Below are 18,947 nucleotides of genomic sequence, written 5' to 3'. Positions count from 1 at the left end.
TTCACAAGGTAATCTCGACTTTTTTTTACAAAGATATGAAATACATTGAGTTTCCGCTTTGGTTTAGACTTCACTGGCTTACTTAGTCACGATTTAAGACAAAAAGTCTAAATCACGTCGACATTGACTTGGTTTCGACTTATTCAACTTAAATTGGAGATGAGAAGTCAAAATCAAGTCGAAATTGACGAAAATTGTGTTGACTAGCTAAACACTCCCGCGTTTCTCCATTACCATAACCAAACAAAGCATTGTAGCAGCATTGTCTGCAAGGAAACATGGATTATAATTTATTTACAATTAAATATAATTATAGATAACTTGAATATTTTTATGATCAGGTTCAATGATTTTTTCGTTCTCATTTTACGGGAGAATAATTCCTAGCTCCGTTTTTTAGAAAAATCACAGAAAGTCAAACTGATTGTTTGCTAAAATGACATAAGTTGTGCTTCCCTCTATAAATGAATTAGTGAAATTAACTGCGAATCAGTGGATAGTCACTATTTCTCCTACTAATTCAACCAGTGGTATACTTAAAGCTGGTTCCCAGTGGATATTCACTAATTCGAAGTGAATTTCACTGATTCATTTTTAGATAGTACCCGTGTAAAAAAAATTGTTTAAAAAAGGTTAAAAAAGTGTTTACTAGTCTAAACTTCAAAACGTGACACAACGACGAATTTTTTTTGAACGTTTTTTAAACTTTTGAAAATTCCGGGGAAAAATCTTAAATGTCCTAATATTATTAAGATAAGATAAAACGAAAAATGGTCAAAAATAGTTCAAAATCCGTTTTTTCTGAACGAATTGTGTACTGAAAAATGTTAATTTGTAGTATTAAGTCAATTTTTTTTTCTGTGCATTTTTAGAAGTTTGAAAATCGTTTGAAAAAAGGTCGTCATTGTGTCAAGTTTTGAAGTTTAGAATAGTCAACACTTTTTTAACCTTTTTTCAACAATTTTTTTTACACGGGTAAGGTTAGATCAGCATACTCGAATTCGTGAGGTTATGTGCTTAAATGTATTAGTTAATTTTAACACGAAATGTCTGCGAAATTAACACAAATTTTCTGTCAAAATAACAGATTTTATGTGTTCAATTATTTAATATAAAGATTGTGTCAAAGATCAAAACAAACGCAATTTGTTGAATAAACATAAAAATTTGTGTAAATCGTTTGCAACACACGATTTATGTTGAATTTAACACAAAATTTCTACTTCCTTAAAATGAATCAGTGAAAAGTGCTGCAAATCAGTGAATATTCACTGATTTGCAACACTTTTCACTGATTCAATTTAAGAGAGTAACTGTGTAAGGCGAAAAAGTCAACACTAAGGTAAAACGCGAAAAACACATTTTGTATCAAAAAGTACTGCGTTCTTTTGACTTGGTTGAGCAAATCTACAGTAATGCGAATAAATAACTTTTTTTCGACTGTCGAATGACTGTCGAGTAGGAATTGAAGATGAATAAGTTCAAAGTAAGATGAAAAAAGCTCTAACAGCTGAAAAAAATTTATTTTAAGTCGAGAAAGTTGAAATCTTATCGGAAAATCGTCGGCAAATCGATAACTTCAAAAGAAAATAAGGTGAAGCGAGCCCGAATAAAGTTTTATTTTTGACCCGGGAAGGAAAAAATTTTTTTTTTTTTTTTTTTTTTTTTGAGCAAATTAATATTTACAGTTGTAACTATGACGACAAAAGTAAAAAATAAATCACAATAAATCGTGTAAAATAATCGTGTTCATTGCAAACTCGCGTGCTCACACATCTATTATCTTTGAGGTTTCGCGTGTGGTGATTATTAGCTCCATAACTGCTGAAAAAAATATTAAAAATCATCATCAAGAAATAGCCCAAAAGAGAAAGAATAGAGAAATATATATGAAAAGTAATATTTGTATTTGGAATGGATCCAAAAATATGTTGATTACCCTCTATTGATGTTGGAGTCTTGTTAATAATGACAAAAAAAAACAAAAAGACTCTTTTTTAAAATAAATACAAAAGGAAAAATTAACAACAAAATAATGATCTTGTCTAACAAATATTCTTTCCCTCCGCTATTTTTAAGTAATACTACACATCTCTCTGATCCTCGTACTCACATTCTTCCATTGAAATAAAAAAATAAAAATTCAAAATAATGACAAAAATAAAAAGTTTTGTAGAAATAAAAGTTCTAAAAAGTTGTATCAAGTTACGCCTCCCGCGCTTCTGTACGCTGTCTCTCATTTTGTATGGGATGTTTTCTCACTCGTTTGACCGATGTGCATCACGATGCACCCGAATGAAACTCGCGGAAAGGTCATATGCTTTATCTTTGAGTCCCGCGTGGCGTAAGACTTGAGTCTTTTCTAAGAATTTTTTATTTCTTTATTTTAAAATTCTTTGGACTTTTTTTTCTTCCGACAATCTTTTAAACTGAAGAAAAAAAATTATCAGAATAGAAGACCTAGTCTCCGCTCAGGAAACTCGTACTCGATCACTCCATGTAGTAGTATATCTATATTCATTAAAGAGTAATCGAGTATTAGTTCTCTGATCGGGTACTGGGTCTCTTACCTGATAGTAAAATAAAAATTTTGAGAGTTAATTTTGAATTTTTTAAATATTTTTTACAAAATCCCAAGTAATTGAATGCCCTGTTATGACTATTTAGCCCCTCATCATTTTCCAGAAAAATTCTAAGGATTTGATTGTACCCGTAAATTTTATTTTAACGGAATTTCGGTGGTCAATTTCCCTTTCTACTGTTAGCCATATTAAAAAACATTGCATGAGTTAACGCTTAACACACGGAAAAAAATTGACTGTTGCTGCAACAGGAGGCAGTCATGTTGCAGCAACAGGAGGCAGTCATGTTGCAGCAACAGGAAAAAATTTGGGTGCAGCAACAGGATTTTCCTGCAGCTGCAACAAATCGGTCATGCTGCAGCATCGGAATAAAATCCTGTTGCAGCGATAGGATTAATACTGTCGCTGCAACAGGATTTTTTCCTGTTGCTGCAATATGACTGCCTCCTGTTGCAGCAACAGTAAATTTTTTTCCGTGCATAAACTGACATTTTAAAAAAAATTTCTCAATTAATAACATGAGAAAACAAATAAATAAAACGAAGAAATTTATATTAATTAATCAATAAAAAAAAAAAAAGGAAATATTGAGAAATGGAAAATAAATTGAAGCAATATGTATGAGACAGTTTTATTTTAATTACTAGGAAAATATGAAAAATTTATGTAGTATGGAATTAATTATAAATATTAAATCAATACACGGAAGTTGAGTGGTTTGTATACTATATACATATATATATGTATTTATTATTGAAATGGTATGAGACGAATGAAAGAGGACAGTAAACAAGTAAATATAACATGTGTATTTTATCGTAACTGAACTATATATATCTATACATACATATGAGCAAAATTATGAGATGACAGTAAACCTGACAAAGACACAAACGACTAAGTCCTCTCAGAGTACAACTCATACTCTACAGTCCTCCAGGCAGTCTGTTTTAAAACGCTTATAACAACACTAATACACTTACTGTATGAACATATACATCTATAGACACATACACACCTACATATTCAATGTATTGTATAAATATATGTATATATTATAAATGTACAGTAAAACGTTTATAATATGCGTGTCATAGGTCAGCACTTTCTGCAGCAATGAAAAGGGTCATACTTATGAAGTCTATTGGTACATGGATACTATACGCAAATCCATGATGTAATTTTATCAACTGTCGTCGCGAATATCTTTTGTGTATGTTCTCTCTTGTAATAAAATGAATAATGATAAATACTTTTGACAGCAGGTATTTACGGTGATTGAATTAATGAACTCTGATATACCTTTTAACCATTTCTTGAAATAAAAACTACAATGATGGTTTTTTTAAACTGTGTGACCATTAATTTTTTTTTTTTTTATCGAGTCTTCTATAGTCATACAGTAGAAAAATTTTAAAATAAATGTCACAATTCATGCCTCGAATTTAATTACATAAAAAAATGACTGGCTAAGTATAGCCGCACAATTAAAAAAAAATTTTTTTAAAAAGTTGATAGAGTGTAATTCCTCGAGTAATTTAAAAACTTACTAGATAGCACAGTCTGTAAATTACACTCGTGCCTATAATAGAGATTTTAATTCTTGGTAGCAGACCATTTATTAGCCACCCGCGATGTGTCACGTGCCTTTTGCGATGAACTGCCTAATGACCAGTTATTTCACGTACACATTCCAGTATCAACATTAAACACTACCAGTATGTACTAATACTTAAGTTACAGATATAAATATTTTTCTTGTAACTAAAACTGAGTTTTAATTAAAAAAAATTTACACTCCAATTTAAAAATAATTATGCAGAAGTAATAAAGTCGTTAATAAGAGTTTTGAATAAAATTAAAATGCGTAATAATGAGGAATGAAGAATGGAATTAAAAAAAAAAGTGGGAAAAAAATAAATGGCGTGATGCAAAATATAGGAAGTGGAAGTTAAAGAGAATGAGGATGAGTATGAGTACGAGTAAAGAATGAAGTGGTCGGGCGTCTATTAGGTACAACCGCGATAATGTATGTGGAGGCATCGTGCAATTTTCGTACTTGCGCGAAAATTGGTGCCTTGCGGCTTTAAACTGCGAGAAAGTCAGCCATTGCCCTCAACTCTTACTGTACGCTCTTAACTGCATTTGTAAAAATATATTTTTATTTAATTAATAAATTCAGGCCATCAACTGTTATATCATTTTAAATTCACCACAATACTAATCTTGGCGATAAACTTTTATCTTACTAGAATATCTCGGTAAATTTATTTTCATGTTTATGTATGATGTAAGCAAGTGTGTGTTTTTTTTTCATCACAATCTTGTGTCAAGGCGCGTGTGCTCGCTCCAAGCAAAATATCGGTTACCTTGCAATTTAGTTTTGCCGCTGTGAAAAATTGAACCCCTTTAGAAATCTTTTATAACAGCTACTACATAAAATATCACTCAATTTAATGATGTTCAATATTTTTTAAAATGAAAATACAATATTGATCACAATTTTTTCTAATAATTTACTCAGAAATATGTATCATTAAAATTAACAATATTTTCTTTGAAATAACATTTGAAAAAACGAATATCGCGCGAATCGCTGAGGCTGCTTCATGATCGATCTATTATTTTCGATTAATTTATTTACACTAAATTATCTCTACACTCATTTGATTACACTAAAATGAGTTAAATTGTATACTAACAGAAGGACAATTTATTCAAGAATAATTTTGACCCAATATTAAAGTTGATTAATTATTCTATTAATTAAATGCAAATTATTTTAATCACAGAAACATGAGTTGTCAATTGTCGTGTACACAGAAAAAAAAATTATCGACTAAAAGCAAAAATATCCATACAAAAATAAAAAAATCGGCCTCTTACTGGGTCGTGAATGGCTACCAATTTTGAAGCATCGGTCGAAGATCGGCTAAATAGCGGATGATAACGGTATGCCAAGCATGGCAGTCGCAAGCATTCGCCAATCGTGGCAATCAATCATCGGCCAAAGCTTGGTATCAAGCATCAGCCAAAGCTTAATTTATCTCAATTATTTAATAACAATTATACTAAATAAAAATGATGAATTCGCGTTTCTACGCGTTGATATGAACCTCTGACATGGTGAATGAAATTGAAATGTAAGATTTGTTCTTTAATCAAATTTGAAATAATCATTTATATAAATTGAGAAAATAAATAACGGACACAGAATCAGCTAATATAAAGAAAGTAGCGCTTGTGCAAAGAACACTCGATCAAACCGTTGGCCAACGAACGGCTGTTAATTGTGCGCCATTTGTATAAGCAAAAAGACGACTGCCAATGATTCACCATGCACAGGCCAGTATAGTTAGCCATTTATTGGCCAATCATTGCAAACCAGGCATCGGCCGATCTATGGGAAAATTTCGAAGCTCGGTGACTTTGTATGGGTAACTTCTTTTTGTGTATGAAACTTATTAGTAAACACGATAATTCCCGATAGACACAATTAATCAGCCTGACTTTTTTTTATTATCTTTGTATTCTTTATCACAAGAACTCTATTAAAAATCATAATCTAAATCCTTTTAGTTTAATTGTCGTTAATTAAAAACGTAAAATTGATTATTCGCGAAAAATTTAGCTGCCATTTTTATTTTGACTATTATTATTTTTTTTTTCTCTATCTTACTACTGGCAGCAGCACTAGCGTAACAGTATAGGTTTGAAAAAAAGAGCGACATCTAAGTTAATAAAGCGAAAATTAAAAAAAAAATTAAACTGAAAATAAGAACGAAAATTAAAAATCAAATTAATAATTTAAGAGTTGAATAAGAATTCATAATAAATTCATTTTTTTAATAATCGTTGGTTAAATTATTTCTTCTGACTTATTTATTAAAAGCTTCACGTCGATTGCAATGCCGTTGCAGATGCAGATGTAAATAAAACTTATAAATGTCAATTAGGTAACCAAATAATTTTAGAAAACTTTTAAAACTTCCATCATTACTAAGTAATTTATCAGCTTGAAATTTGAGTCATAATTTAATAAACTAATGAGTTAACATTAAAACGTACTTATATATTATTCCGTAAAATCATACATTTTATACGAAGATAACAATTAGGTTAATTATCCGTTAATTGATATTGAAATGGCTGAAGTTCCATTAACTGATCAATGTCATTGATTTATTGAGTACACTAAAATAATTATATCGAAATAAATTTAAGAACAATCGTAGATAAATTTATTTATCTTGAGCCAAACAATGTATTTATTAGTAAGTAATTAATTTCCACGTCGGTATATAAAAATAGAGGCGATAAAAATAGTGACATTGGGGTAGGTAATTGCCATCAGCGAAACCTCGAAGCTCTGGCGTAGTGGATGCTTGGTGGTACACAAGTATCGCTAGCTCGAGCCTCGAGAGGATGGCAAATGAATTGCCGTATACACTTGGGGGGGCGTGAGAGGAAAGCCTGAGGTTGAGGATGAGGATGCTAACGCGCACGAAGCGTATCCGTGGAACATGCAATAGCACGCGTATTAAAAGTCGGCTAATTTAAAATCGAGCGAAGATCTCTACTCTGCGCGTTGCAATCGAGCAGCGAACCCAACCGGGACCTCTCTAGCTGACTCACGATCTCTTTCAAACCTGAGACAGTGGCGTAAATAACGAGGGACCATCTTCTATGATTTATGTATTTTTTTTTATACTTTTGCTATTATTATTATTCTATTTACAATAAATCTGTGACCTATAAGAAAATATTGACTAATCAAATATTTAATGAAGTCATTTTTTTTTTTTTTTACAACTTTGACCCCTAAACTACTGACCACATACTCAAGCACATTTTTAAAAGATGTAGTTATTTAAAAAAAATTAATGCCGTATAAATTATATTTAAATATAGATATTTAAAAAAAATTTATGTAATTTCACTAAAAACCTCAAGAGTAATAATTTAAAAAATTTGAAAAAAAGCGATGAATATATTAAGATTTATAGTCGATAAAATAAAAATTAAATTTAATTTCTTTGAAAATGTTTCAGAGTCACGAAAGAGTGTTTGAAATTAACACGAATATACCGTGAGAATTTCGCGTAAACGAGTAGTCATCAGTAAAATCGTTACCCCGGATGTGGATGATTTGCTGTATTCGTTCAAGTAATACAAGAAACTATCGGCTATCTTCTTATGCTCATATACACACATACATATATAGATATATTTGCTGGTGGTTGGCAGAATAAGTGTGTGGATATTGAGTGCATACTCACTCATCTATCACGTTTACAACTCGCATTCGATATCTGAGTATCGGAAAAAACGTTAAACGGATAATGAAAAATATATCAGCCGTGTTAAATTATGGTGAGTAACAAATTAAATACAACATACATATGTGTATTAAATGGTTTTAAAAAACGTTATTAATGATTGATGATGATAAGCAATTATCGTGTGTCACTCTTTGAAAAAAAATGGCTATTAATATTACTAACTAATCACTAACATATTTTACTACCATTATTGTTAACTAATAATTATTGGTCAGTAAAAAACATAATATTTATTGCGGTATATTGGATCATATTATATATATGTATATAGATAAATGTCTATGAGCTTAACTCACTTACAGATTTAACTTCACAGGCGATAGCTAAAGAGTTAAGAGCTAAAGGAGTGAGATGGTTAAACTGTCTATTTTATTTTTATTTAAAAGCTCTATACCAAAGTGCAGTTCAGTGCATTTGAGTGCAGAGTATAGTGAATTAACATAAATCATGTCCGTAAATCGATAGTTCAACTTACTGATCCATTAACGGTGCGCAGTAATAGAGCTGTATTGCTGAGGTTATTGGTGTCCTCTTAATAACAACCTTATCGCGAGCTGAATAACACAGTCAAGTTGAATTATTGCGCAGAGTTTCAGCTCCACCCCTTATATATACATGCCTTTACTGCTTTTAGTTCTCTCCTCTCTTACTACATCACTTACTTGTCTCACTTATGGTGGTTCTCTCAATTTATACATGTATTGACTATATATTTATATATATATATATATATTATAATACAAGCACCGGGGATCACCCAATAGTAGTCAAGCTTCAGTCAGACCTTGTCAGACAAAGTTTTCGAGCCTTTGTTTTATTTTAACAGGAATCAAAAAAGTTATTTTGATTAATCTGATATAATTTGACGGGAGATAAATTCAAGCGTAGCGATAATGGGATGGGATTTACGCAAGTATCTTGTTATGCAAAGTATTTCAGTTATTTATGAAACACTTGGAAGTGTTTAATTTTTTTATACACTGGTATGGGAAATTTAAAACGCTTTGAAGGGTCAAAAAGTGACTAAAATGTTTTGGATTAAGAATAAACGGTTTGTGTGAAGTACTTAGATTTACAGCGTATACGATGTAAAAAATTTTTGGACTCGATGTTGTGTAAATGAGTCGGTGTAAAAATTTTGGTGTGAAAAAAACACCAAATATCGTATTAAATTTAGGCGGTGTGAATTAAAAATATGTACACTGTCAAGCGCGTGAATGTATAATTTATGATAATTTTAATCAATATTATAACGAGTAACACAGAATAATGGTGTTAAAAAGTAGATTACACCGTGTTAAAATGACAGGATCGATAATTAACATCGTTTTTTTCACATTACCCGGCGAGGAATTTATGATAACAATTACAATATATTATGGGAATGGTTCCTATAATGCATGGTTACCGGTTTTTTTTAAATGTCGATTATAAGAACGGCACTCATATATATTATAGTTATCATTACTATAATATTATAGTAATCATTATCATAATATTATGGTAACCATTACTACAATATATAGTAACAATTACCATAATATATGGCAACTATCACCATAATTCTTTCACATGCGATATGGGAACTGTTACCATAATGATGGGATTGTTCCCATACTTATGGGAGCTTTTTCCAGAAAGTATGGGCCTATATCCCATAATTCCAAATAATCATTACCATAAAGGTATGGGATGGTATTTCATAAACGTACTAGGAACGGTAACCATATATTTCTCTCCGTGTACACTGCCGTGTAACGGATTTGGGGGCCATTTTTAGACTAAAATTATTTACTCTGTAGATATAAGACAGATAATTTTCCTTTTCTTGATTATAAGTAATCAATATTTAAAATTTTTCGATTCTATTTGCTTTGAAAACACTTTTTTCCCGATTTCCATAAAGTCATAGCTTGAAAATCAAGAAAATTTCTCATAATATATATATTGAAACAAAAAGTTTTGTCTTTCTTTTTATAAGTAGGGAATTGGTTCTCTAACAAAGATAATACAGAATCATCCTTATATTTAGTCTAACCTAATTCGATCTTGTTAGACCTCAATTTACTAAAATTTGATTTCCATAATCTCAAGAGATATATATTTATCTATTCAGATGTACTAGATCTAATTCGCATGCATGATCATTTGTGAACTTCACATCTTTGTAAATCTACTGGGATAAAAATTCTCAAAAAATGATATCTGCGTACTTTCAAGTTCTACATATAATTTATTTTCCTCGGATTGTTTTACATTCAAAAGTAACAACAAGAAAACTTGAATTGTTAGTTATTTTTGTAAGTATTTTAAATTTTTTGATAATACACTAATTTCTCTGAAAATATAAAATGCGGTTTAAAAATATATAAATGTATTGGATAGGTTGGTTAATTTAGTAATCGCAAAATTCGTCATACAATAAATCAATTGACGGGCGGAAATGGGATGGCAATTTAATGCCGTTAAATTGCACGACTCACCAAACTACTCATCAAACTAAACGCGTTACAGATTTTAAATGGGCTTACTCTCTGCCTCTCATTGAAGAGAGAAGGCAGAGGGAGCATTCGGCAATTATCGATGCGCGTTGGCGGTATGCTTCTGATTGAGTAAAAATATCACGAAATTCTCTACTATTAAACGATTGCACATTTTGCGGATTACTTTTGGTTCATTTGCTATTTGCAATATACTTTCATCTCCGTTCCTCCCTAGTTTACCTTAAACTTAATCTTTATCTCTATTCCATATTGATAAAAAGATAATTTCGGTTAAAAAAATAAAATAGTTTTATATTTTTCATTATTTTAAGAAAAACATCGTTTTCAATTCAATTTCTATTTCAATATCAATTTTGGGTATGAATGAGAATATAAAAAATAAAAGTTAAATGAACGATATATGATGCGGTTTTAGAACTAAAACAATCCTCTACATCGCTTTTACTCATTGAATCTTGTTGGTTTTAGTTTCCATTCAAATGCTTTGTATCGAGCTATTTTCTATAATTTTTTTACCACAGACTTATAGTTAAAAAAATATACAACCAAAAATACAAATAAATTGAAAAATTGTATTAAAATATTTTTTGATGTTCAAATGCTCCAATGAAAAACATTTTCTAGTTATGACTGTACAGTTATGATTTTGAAAATTTATTTCAAATTATCATTAGTAAATTAAAAAATAGCAAAGAATAAATATTCAATTTTTTTTTTTTTGTTCCCAAAATCTGTTTTAGAAAAATTTTTATCATCGATCTCAATGTCATGTCTTCTTGGATAGATTATTTCCCATCAAGTAAAGGAGCTCAGTGATAGCTCTAAGACGATTTTTTTAGGATTATGAATTATTAACGAAAAAAAGACACAACTTTTACAATTGTAAAAAAATCTGAAGCACAGTTTCAAAACTTACATTTTTTTTCGCAAATTTTTATGAATTTATTTTTGTATTTCTGACGGATAGTGAATGATTGTTAAAAAAACAAATAAAACTTGGATCAAAAATGTCCGAAACAAAAACATGTAATACTTTAGGCGATAATTTTTATGTTAATCAAAGAAAACAATTACAATTTGTTGATTAATCATTAGAATTTATTTTCATACTTAAAATATCTTTTTTTTTCACTCAATAAAATTGAGTAACCAGTAGTTGCAAGTTAAAATTTAAACTTCCCTATCGAAAAAATCCATGTGGGATTGCTTCGGAACTCATAGGAATTTATATAGATAAGTATGGATTTATGTAAGAATCCATAGGAATTGACGTAGGAATATATGGATTTCTTTGTGGAATGTTCATATAGGAATCTGGGTTTCTATATAAGTATTTTCTGTAGAATCAAGGGTATCTGGATTTCGACGTCTATCGTTTATTGATACTACATGAATCTGTGTTGGATTCCTATACACGGTAAGAAATATTTTGCAGATATTACTAAGCCAGTATGGGCGTGAACGCCATACTGTATGGTATTCAAAATTTCTGTACGTTGTAAAATTGTATGCATAGATGATTCGATCATTGCGGGAACTGTAACATTTGCGATAGTTGTCGCGGACGCCACAATGTCAGTATGGCCGTCAGGCCCATACTGCATTGCCGCATCCACAATGTTTTCGGCAGATAATTTTAGTCTAACTACATCTATATAGTTTTGGTGGTAATACGGTAGTACACATCGATTGTCACGCCAAAAATTATGGCGGGAAAAACTAGTAGCATTGTGCTCTCGGCATTGTAGTATGGGTCTCAGGACCATGCTGTTTTGCCGTGCCTGCTATGCATACTTGTGAGCAATACAATAGATCCACACGGTAAGAAATATTTTGCGGATATCACTATGCCAGTATGGGCGTGAACGCCATACTGTATGGTATCAAAGATTTTTATATGTTATAAAATTGTATGCATAGATGATTCAACCATTGCAGGAATAGTAACATTGGCAATAGTAGTCGCGGACGCCGCAATGTCAGTATTGTCGTCAGACCCGTACTGCGTTGCCGTATCCACAATGCTCCTGGCAGATAAACCTAGTGTAACGACATCTATATAGTTTTGTTGGTAATACGTTAGTATACATTAATTGATACACCAGAATGAATGACGGGAAAAACTAGTAGCATTGTGCCCTCGGCATTGTAGTATGGGTCTCAGGGCCATGCTCTTTCGCTGTGCCTGCTATGCATAAGTGTGAGCAATACAATAGCTCCAGTATACTATACAGTATAGTAAATAACGCCATACTTCTGGGACTCGTTACAATACTGTCTTGGAATATTTCACATACTATTTTAGTATCTGCCATGCATTTCTTATCGTGTAGGAAACCATATGGGTATCCAGCTTAGATTCCTAGGTGGAAACCTTCATAGGAATCTAGGTTGGATTCCTATATGTATTTTTTTGAAAGGGTTACTATTAATTGACTGATATCATTATTGATGAGTAGTAAATCGTTTTTTATAAAACTCAAGACATTTAATGCAGTTCGTCTATATAAACATTTATGAGAGCACTGCCATACTTCTTCCGATTTATTTCTGATAAAAAGCGTTTTTCAAAATCAGGATTATTTATCACGCCCATTAAAGTTTTGTAAGAAGAATTAAAATTTTTGACATAATTTTCTGCCCAGTTTTCGAGGACAGTATCATTAATTGCTGATAATATTTTACCTATGTATAAAAGAGGTGAATTTATTTTATTATCTTCCTGGCTGTTCTCGTCATTTGGATATATCAATGCCTTAAACACAATAAAATTATTTCAAAATAACAAAACACTTAAAGAAATAATGAATATTAAATTACCTGAAACAAGCAATTGCCATTTTCTGTGCGAGCGACATAATGAGTTTCATTTCCTATCATAAAACGTAAGACGATATTTTCACTGTCCAAGAAATTTGTTTTATAAATGGCTTTCTTGTCAAGATTGATAGCATGAATAGATGGAATAATTATTTTACGTCTTTCAAATTTAGAGCAGACCGTTATCTTAACACACCTATAATTTTCAGCCAAATATTTGCGATCGACCCCGTAGTGTTTGAATTTGACTGTTTCTTCAAAAACGTTGAATTTATAATAAGATTCTGCGCGATAATGTGCGTATGATTTATAATTTACGAAATCTAGTTTGACATGTTCATTTTCAATATATTCATAACAATTACTATATTCAACTGATGAAGATGGTTCAGTTGTTTCATCGTGTATGTCAACTAATATATTATCGATTATTATAGATGAATCGATTTTTGTTAGATCATCAACATTAATAATGTCACCTGGTTTTAAAAATGAGACCAAGCTTGTGTAAGTTACCAATTTCTCTTTTGTTCTTTTCGGTAATTTAGGAAGCGAATGTAATTCAAGATCAATAACAAATCGTTTAGTAAGAAGATTCAACATATTGTTGTATGATTTCTTTGGAAAATCTATTAATTTTAAAAGTGAATTTCCAGATTTATTCAAATAATCATTAATGATATTTTCACGACTGGAACTATTGCTAGCAATTATTACGCGGCTTGTATGTAGAAAAGATTGGAAAAAATAGTTTTGAATATCTATTTTTGCTCGGCATTCATCTGCTAAATTACATACATCTGCTTTGTTAACATAAACCTGCAATTTAAATTTTATGAATGTTACACTGTAAGAAATTTTCGGAGTTATCGTGAAGTGGATGATTTTTTATTTATTTCATTCCCTTGAAGTGAATTTCACTCTGAAAGGGAGTTTCGGAAAATATTAATTATAAAAAAAAATTACTGATGCATAGTGAGCTTAGGTCTTTGATATTTTGACATTTATATTGAGTACGGAAATAATTACGAGCTCCCTTTCCATATATTCACGCGAAATGATTTTTTAAAATTATAAGCAGCTGTAATAAAACTTGAACAAATATAATTCCACTGAGTCACAAACTGTCATATGATTTACATCAGTCATGCTACGAGATTACATTTCATATAGTACCGAAATACAAAATATTCCCATAAAAACTATGTCACTATAGCTATTCAATAATTTCATATTTTCACTGTGTACCTATATTATATATATGAAATTATAATTTAGTGAGTTACTAAAACATTTCATAAATCTAAAACATAATAATTTAAGTTTAATTGTTAAAATCTGAATGAATTATTTATCGAAATAATTATGTTTATAATTAACAGCTGTTTCTATTAAATATAGGGAAGCCTGGGGCACGAAGACCCCCTCAATCCGGCTTGTTCTTTTTTGTGGCTCAGCTACGCCTCGGACGTTAAAATTACGCCCGTTTCGAACCTTCCCGCCACAAACCTTAAGCTCATATCGAAATATCGTCGCTGTCAGAAAACCGCCACTTCACGGCCTTATGACGTAAATATTTTTTTTTTTTTATTTTCCGTCAAGTTATGACCTCTATAATGTTTTTATCATATTTTAGGCCAATATATGATATGTGGGGCACAATGGACCACTCGAAAAAAAAAATTATAACGAAAAAATTTTTCTTTTTCCTGGGGCACGGCCCCCCAAAATTTTTTTTAATAATTTTTTGGTTAGGAGGCCGCCGTGCCCCAGGAAAATAAAAATTTTTCGTTCCATTTTTTTTTTCGAGTGGTCCATTGTGCCCCACATATCACATATTGGCCTGAAATATGATAAAGACATTATAGAGGTCATAACTTTTGACGGAAAATTAAAAAAAAATTTTTTAACTAATTTTTGAGGGGGGCCTTCGTGCCCCACACTCCTCTAAATTTATTTAAGTATTAAAACTCCGGCCCAGAGTGAAGGCGGATTTAAATAAAATCACTTCGCCCATAAAAAAATCCCTATTCACTCCTTATGCGGAGTGATTTTTTTTAAACTCCGGAACTCCGAGTGACGGAGTGAATTCTGATTGAAATGAAGTCCGAATTCACTCCTGATTATAAACAAGTTCTTACTTGAAGTAGACAGTCCCCAGTATTTATAGATGACACAATATGCGTATGATTTTTTTGTTTGAATCGTAAAATAGCTGTTTGATCAAGCAATAATTTATAATTGATGTGTTTATCCATGATTGGAAAACTGTTATCATCAAACACTTTAACGTTTAAATATTGTGATTCTACAATCTTACATAATTTGACAATACCATACGAATATCGATCATTAATATAATCTTGTTTAATGCCAAAGTAATTGTAATATAGTCTTTTTGAGTCAAAGAAATTTTCTGTCGTATCTAACATCAAATTATCAATGGTAATTTTTGGACGATAAAATGATTCTAAAGATTGATACGGTAAACATTCTTCTTTGTAGAAAACAATCTCAGGATTCTCTGTAAAGTCCTCAATATGAAAAAATTTTTTTTCTTTATGACCGTCAAATATATTCCCATAAATTTTAGTTGATAATTTTTTCAAATATTTTGTATTAACTATGTCACCACCAGACAAATCATACAACGGTACGTTTTTTCCATTAATAATAATCACTGCAAGTATTATGGTTTCAATAAATAATAACTGTTTTTTTATTGAACACATTTTTATAATTATCAAACTTTTATTGTATTTAACGTACTGCAGACGACTGACTGCAATCAATAACAAAAGTTAACATTAAAAAATGTGCTTGTGTATTAGATATCAATTCCTCAGGCTAGAAATTTTATCTTTACTGGCTATTACTTATGATTAGAATTAATGAAAAAAAAAACATAAATCTTTTAATAATTTTTTATTTATTATCAGCTAAAAATTCGTGGGTATTTATCACATTTTGTAGTTTTAAATTGCTTTTATTGTACTAAATATTTTTTATTTTTTACGAATCAAATTGAGTTAAAAAAATATACATGTTTTAATTTTTTCATTTAATTAAAAATTTTCTGCGCGTCTTTACATCGTGAAAAATTGCGGAGTAAACGCGGATTAAACCCGGAGTGAATGCGGAGCGGATGACTGTATATTTATTTAAACCTCTTGAAGTAAAATTCACTCCGAAAGAGAGTTTATTTTAATATTATAACTCCAGTTCGGAGTGAAATTAACTCCCCCAAAGAGAGTTTATTTTAGTATTAGAACTTCGAATCAGAGTGAATGCGGATTTGAATAAAATCCAATTCACTCCTCCAGAAAAACAATCTCCCTATTTACTCCGTACACGGAGAAAGTATTCTTGTTTGAAATGCTATGGTGTCATAGTAAAGCTGGACCACGTTGGCCACCTGACGGAAATCGAAATAAACACATGCAAAAATTATTATGACCATGAGTACAATTTTCGTACGACGGGTACGACGGGTCCAGGCTTGGGCCAAGGTTCTACATACTTGAGCCAAGCTTGTAAGCCAGCTTTGGCCCAGCTTTGGTAGGACTCTGGAATGATAACACTAGGCCGGACTTGGTTGCTAGACCTGGCCCATGCTTCGTTGCCAGACCTTGCCCATGCATCGAGGAAACGAATAAATTTAATTTAAAAAAAATTTTATTATTATTAACTTCGTAGAATTTATGATCATCAACGTTTAAATTATTTAAAGGAGGTGAATGATGTGAAAAAAACTCGGTTACAATTCTGCTGGACTCTGGGCGCGAACTGCCGTCCTTCTGATTGCTGGGTCCGAACGGTAGCTACTAGACGAATCTACTAATGTTGAACTGATACATTTATATGATCTACTTATTAAACCATAGGTATAGCCAAACTTGGGTAGTCCTATTTTGGCCCAAGTCTGGGTTGCCATTGAATGGTCAAGGCTAGGTTACCCAGCCTTGGCCTAAGTCTGGTTTGCCATTGAACGGCCAATGTTAGGTTACCCAAGTATTGGCCCAAGTCTGGCTTGCCTTTGGATGGCCAAGGCTCGGTTACCCAGTCTTGGCCCAAGTCTGGCTTGCCATTGAATGACCAAGGCTAAGTTACCCAGTCTTGGCCCAAGCCCGGGTAATCATTGTAACGGACAGAAATGAGTACTCAATCTTGAGCCAAGCATGGGCCAATATAGGTGTGCCAAAGCTAGGTTCCCCTGTGCTGGGCCAAGTAGGGCCCCGTCGTTCAACTCTGGCAGCTCCTGCATGGGGTCCTACCTTCCTTCGTGATGTGTATACACTTTTTTACCATATCTGCACCTGAAAGTTTAAATTTCAGCCTCTGTTTGAGAGAAGAATGGCGCATGTGCTAATTTTTATCATTTTTTTTCTCATAAAAGAAAAGAACTTTTTTCCCTCTAAACAGGGCAGGAATGTAAACTTTCGGCGCAGGTATGGTGAAAACGAATTAGAACAATGTTTTCAATATTTAAGCTAATTATCTATTTATTTGAATGAATTATAGGATAATGATAAAATAAATATATTATATAAATATAACGTTATCTATACATTATTTTTAATAGACGACAAAGACATTAAATGAACCTAAACGTTTTATTTTTTTGGTAAACCGAGAAAGAGAAGGAGAATGTGCGATAAATAATAAGTCACGCGAAGAAAAAAGACAGCTCGGTATCCAAGAGTACCGAGAGCTCTGATCGATCGATGCTATCGTACCAGCACGATGTGATGTACCAAAGTAAGAGGAGAGACTGAGGGGGTAATATAGGAATCGGATAAATGCGAGAATGAGAGAGCTAGAGGAAAAGGTAAACCCGAGTAGAGAGTGGTAGAGCACATAAAGACGTCACGCTGCATCACGTCGAAGCAAAGACGGCACGATCACGCTGTGATCAGCTTTTGCGAGAGCAGAAAAAAGAATCAGCACTATTTCTATAACCTTATTCTCTTTCTTCTTCTTCTTTGCTGCGTCTTTTACTTTTAATTTTTTTTCCTCAAAAAATCCTCGGTGCGTGCAAATGTGAAACGTGACAGAATCCAATACGTCCTCTTGTAGAAAATTTTTTCATACGACAATAACCTCATCTACACCTTCTTCATTTTATGTGACATCATTGAGATTTCTTTAAATTCGGCTCTTGTCTTCTTTTCCGTACCTTCATTCAGTAAAATTTTATTTTATTTTTTATCTTACCTCTATAGCAGTTTTTTTTTTTATTTTTGTTCTTAGTTGTAGCCACCAGTGTGCTGGTAAATAAGAGATGTGTGATAGTCAGGATACTCGAATGTTCGAACGTTCTTACAAGAAGGAATTTCTCTAGCCAGCGCCGCGTTTCAATAGGGAATGAAATAACCCTCGATAGCTGGTTCGTGAGCCTGGACGTGACGTTCTGTCGCGCCACGTGTCGAGTTAGTAATGAGGCGATCCAAACGAATAAAAAAATTAAGAAAAAAAAAAAAAAAAAATAGAAATGACGACTGTGGATTGAACGTGCACCCGAAGATAATTGAAATGAAATTTTCTTTTTAATTCTATCTAACAATGAAATTATTTTTCTACCTCTTTCTTTTATCTCGAGCTCTGGGAAAAATAAAATTCATAATTGATTTTTTTTTCTATACTTTATGTCCCGAAAAATTTCAAATCGATTGAATTTTTTTTTTTTTTCTTAAATAAAA

General features: G+C 31.7%; 1 protein-coding gene across 2 annotated transcripts in view; it reads left to right on the top strand.

The window, feature by feature from the left end:
- The window catches only part of LOC130668432 (ras association domain-containing protein 4), a 208,646-nt gene that overhangs the window by 175,848 nt on the left and 13,851 nt on the right, over positions 1 to 18,947 (top strand). The window contains exon 8 of one of the 2 annotated variants that reach the window (XR_008990013.1): positions 7,634 to 7,955. The exons of the other annotated variant lie outside the window; for it this stretch is intronic. The gene's annotated coding sequence lies outside the window, so the exon portion shown is untranslated. The remainder of the gene's footprint in view (positions 1 to 7,633; positions 7,956 to 18,947) is intronic. 2 annotated transcript variants of the gene reach the window in all.

Source organism: Microplitis mediator, chromosome 5, assembly GCF_029852145.1.
Source record: "Microplitis mediator isolate UGA2020A chromosome 5, iyMicMedi2.1, whole genome shotgun sequence".
Taxonomy (NCBI): Eukaryota; Metazoa; Arthropoda; class Insecta; order Hymenoptera; family Braconidae; genus Microplitis; species Microplitis mediator.
Note: the sequence above shows the minus strand (reverse complement) of the source record. Positions and strands in the feature narration are given on the sequence as shown.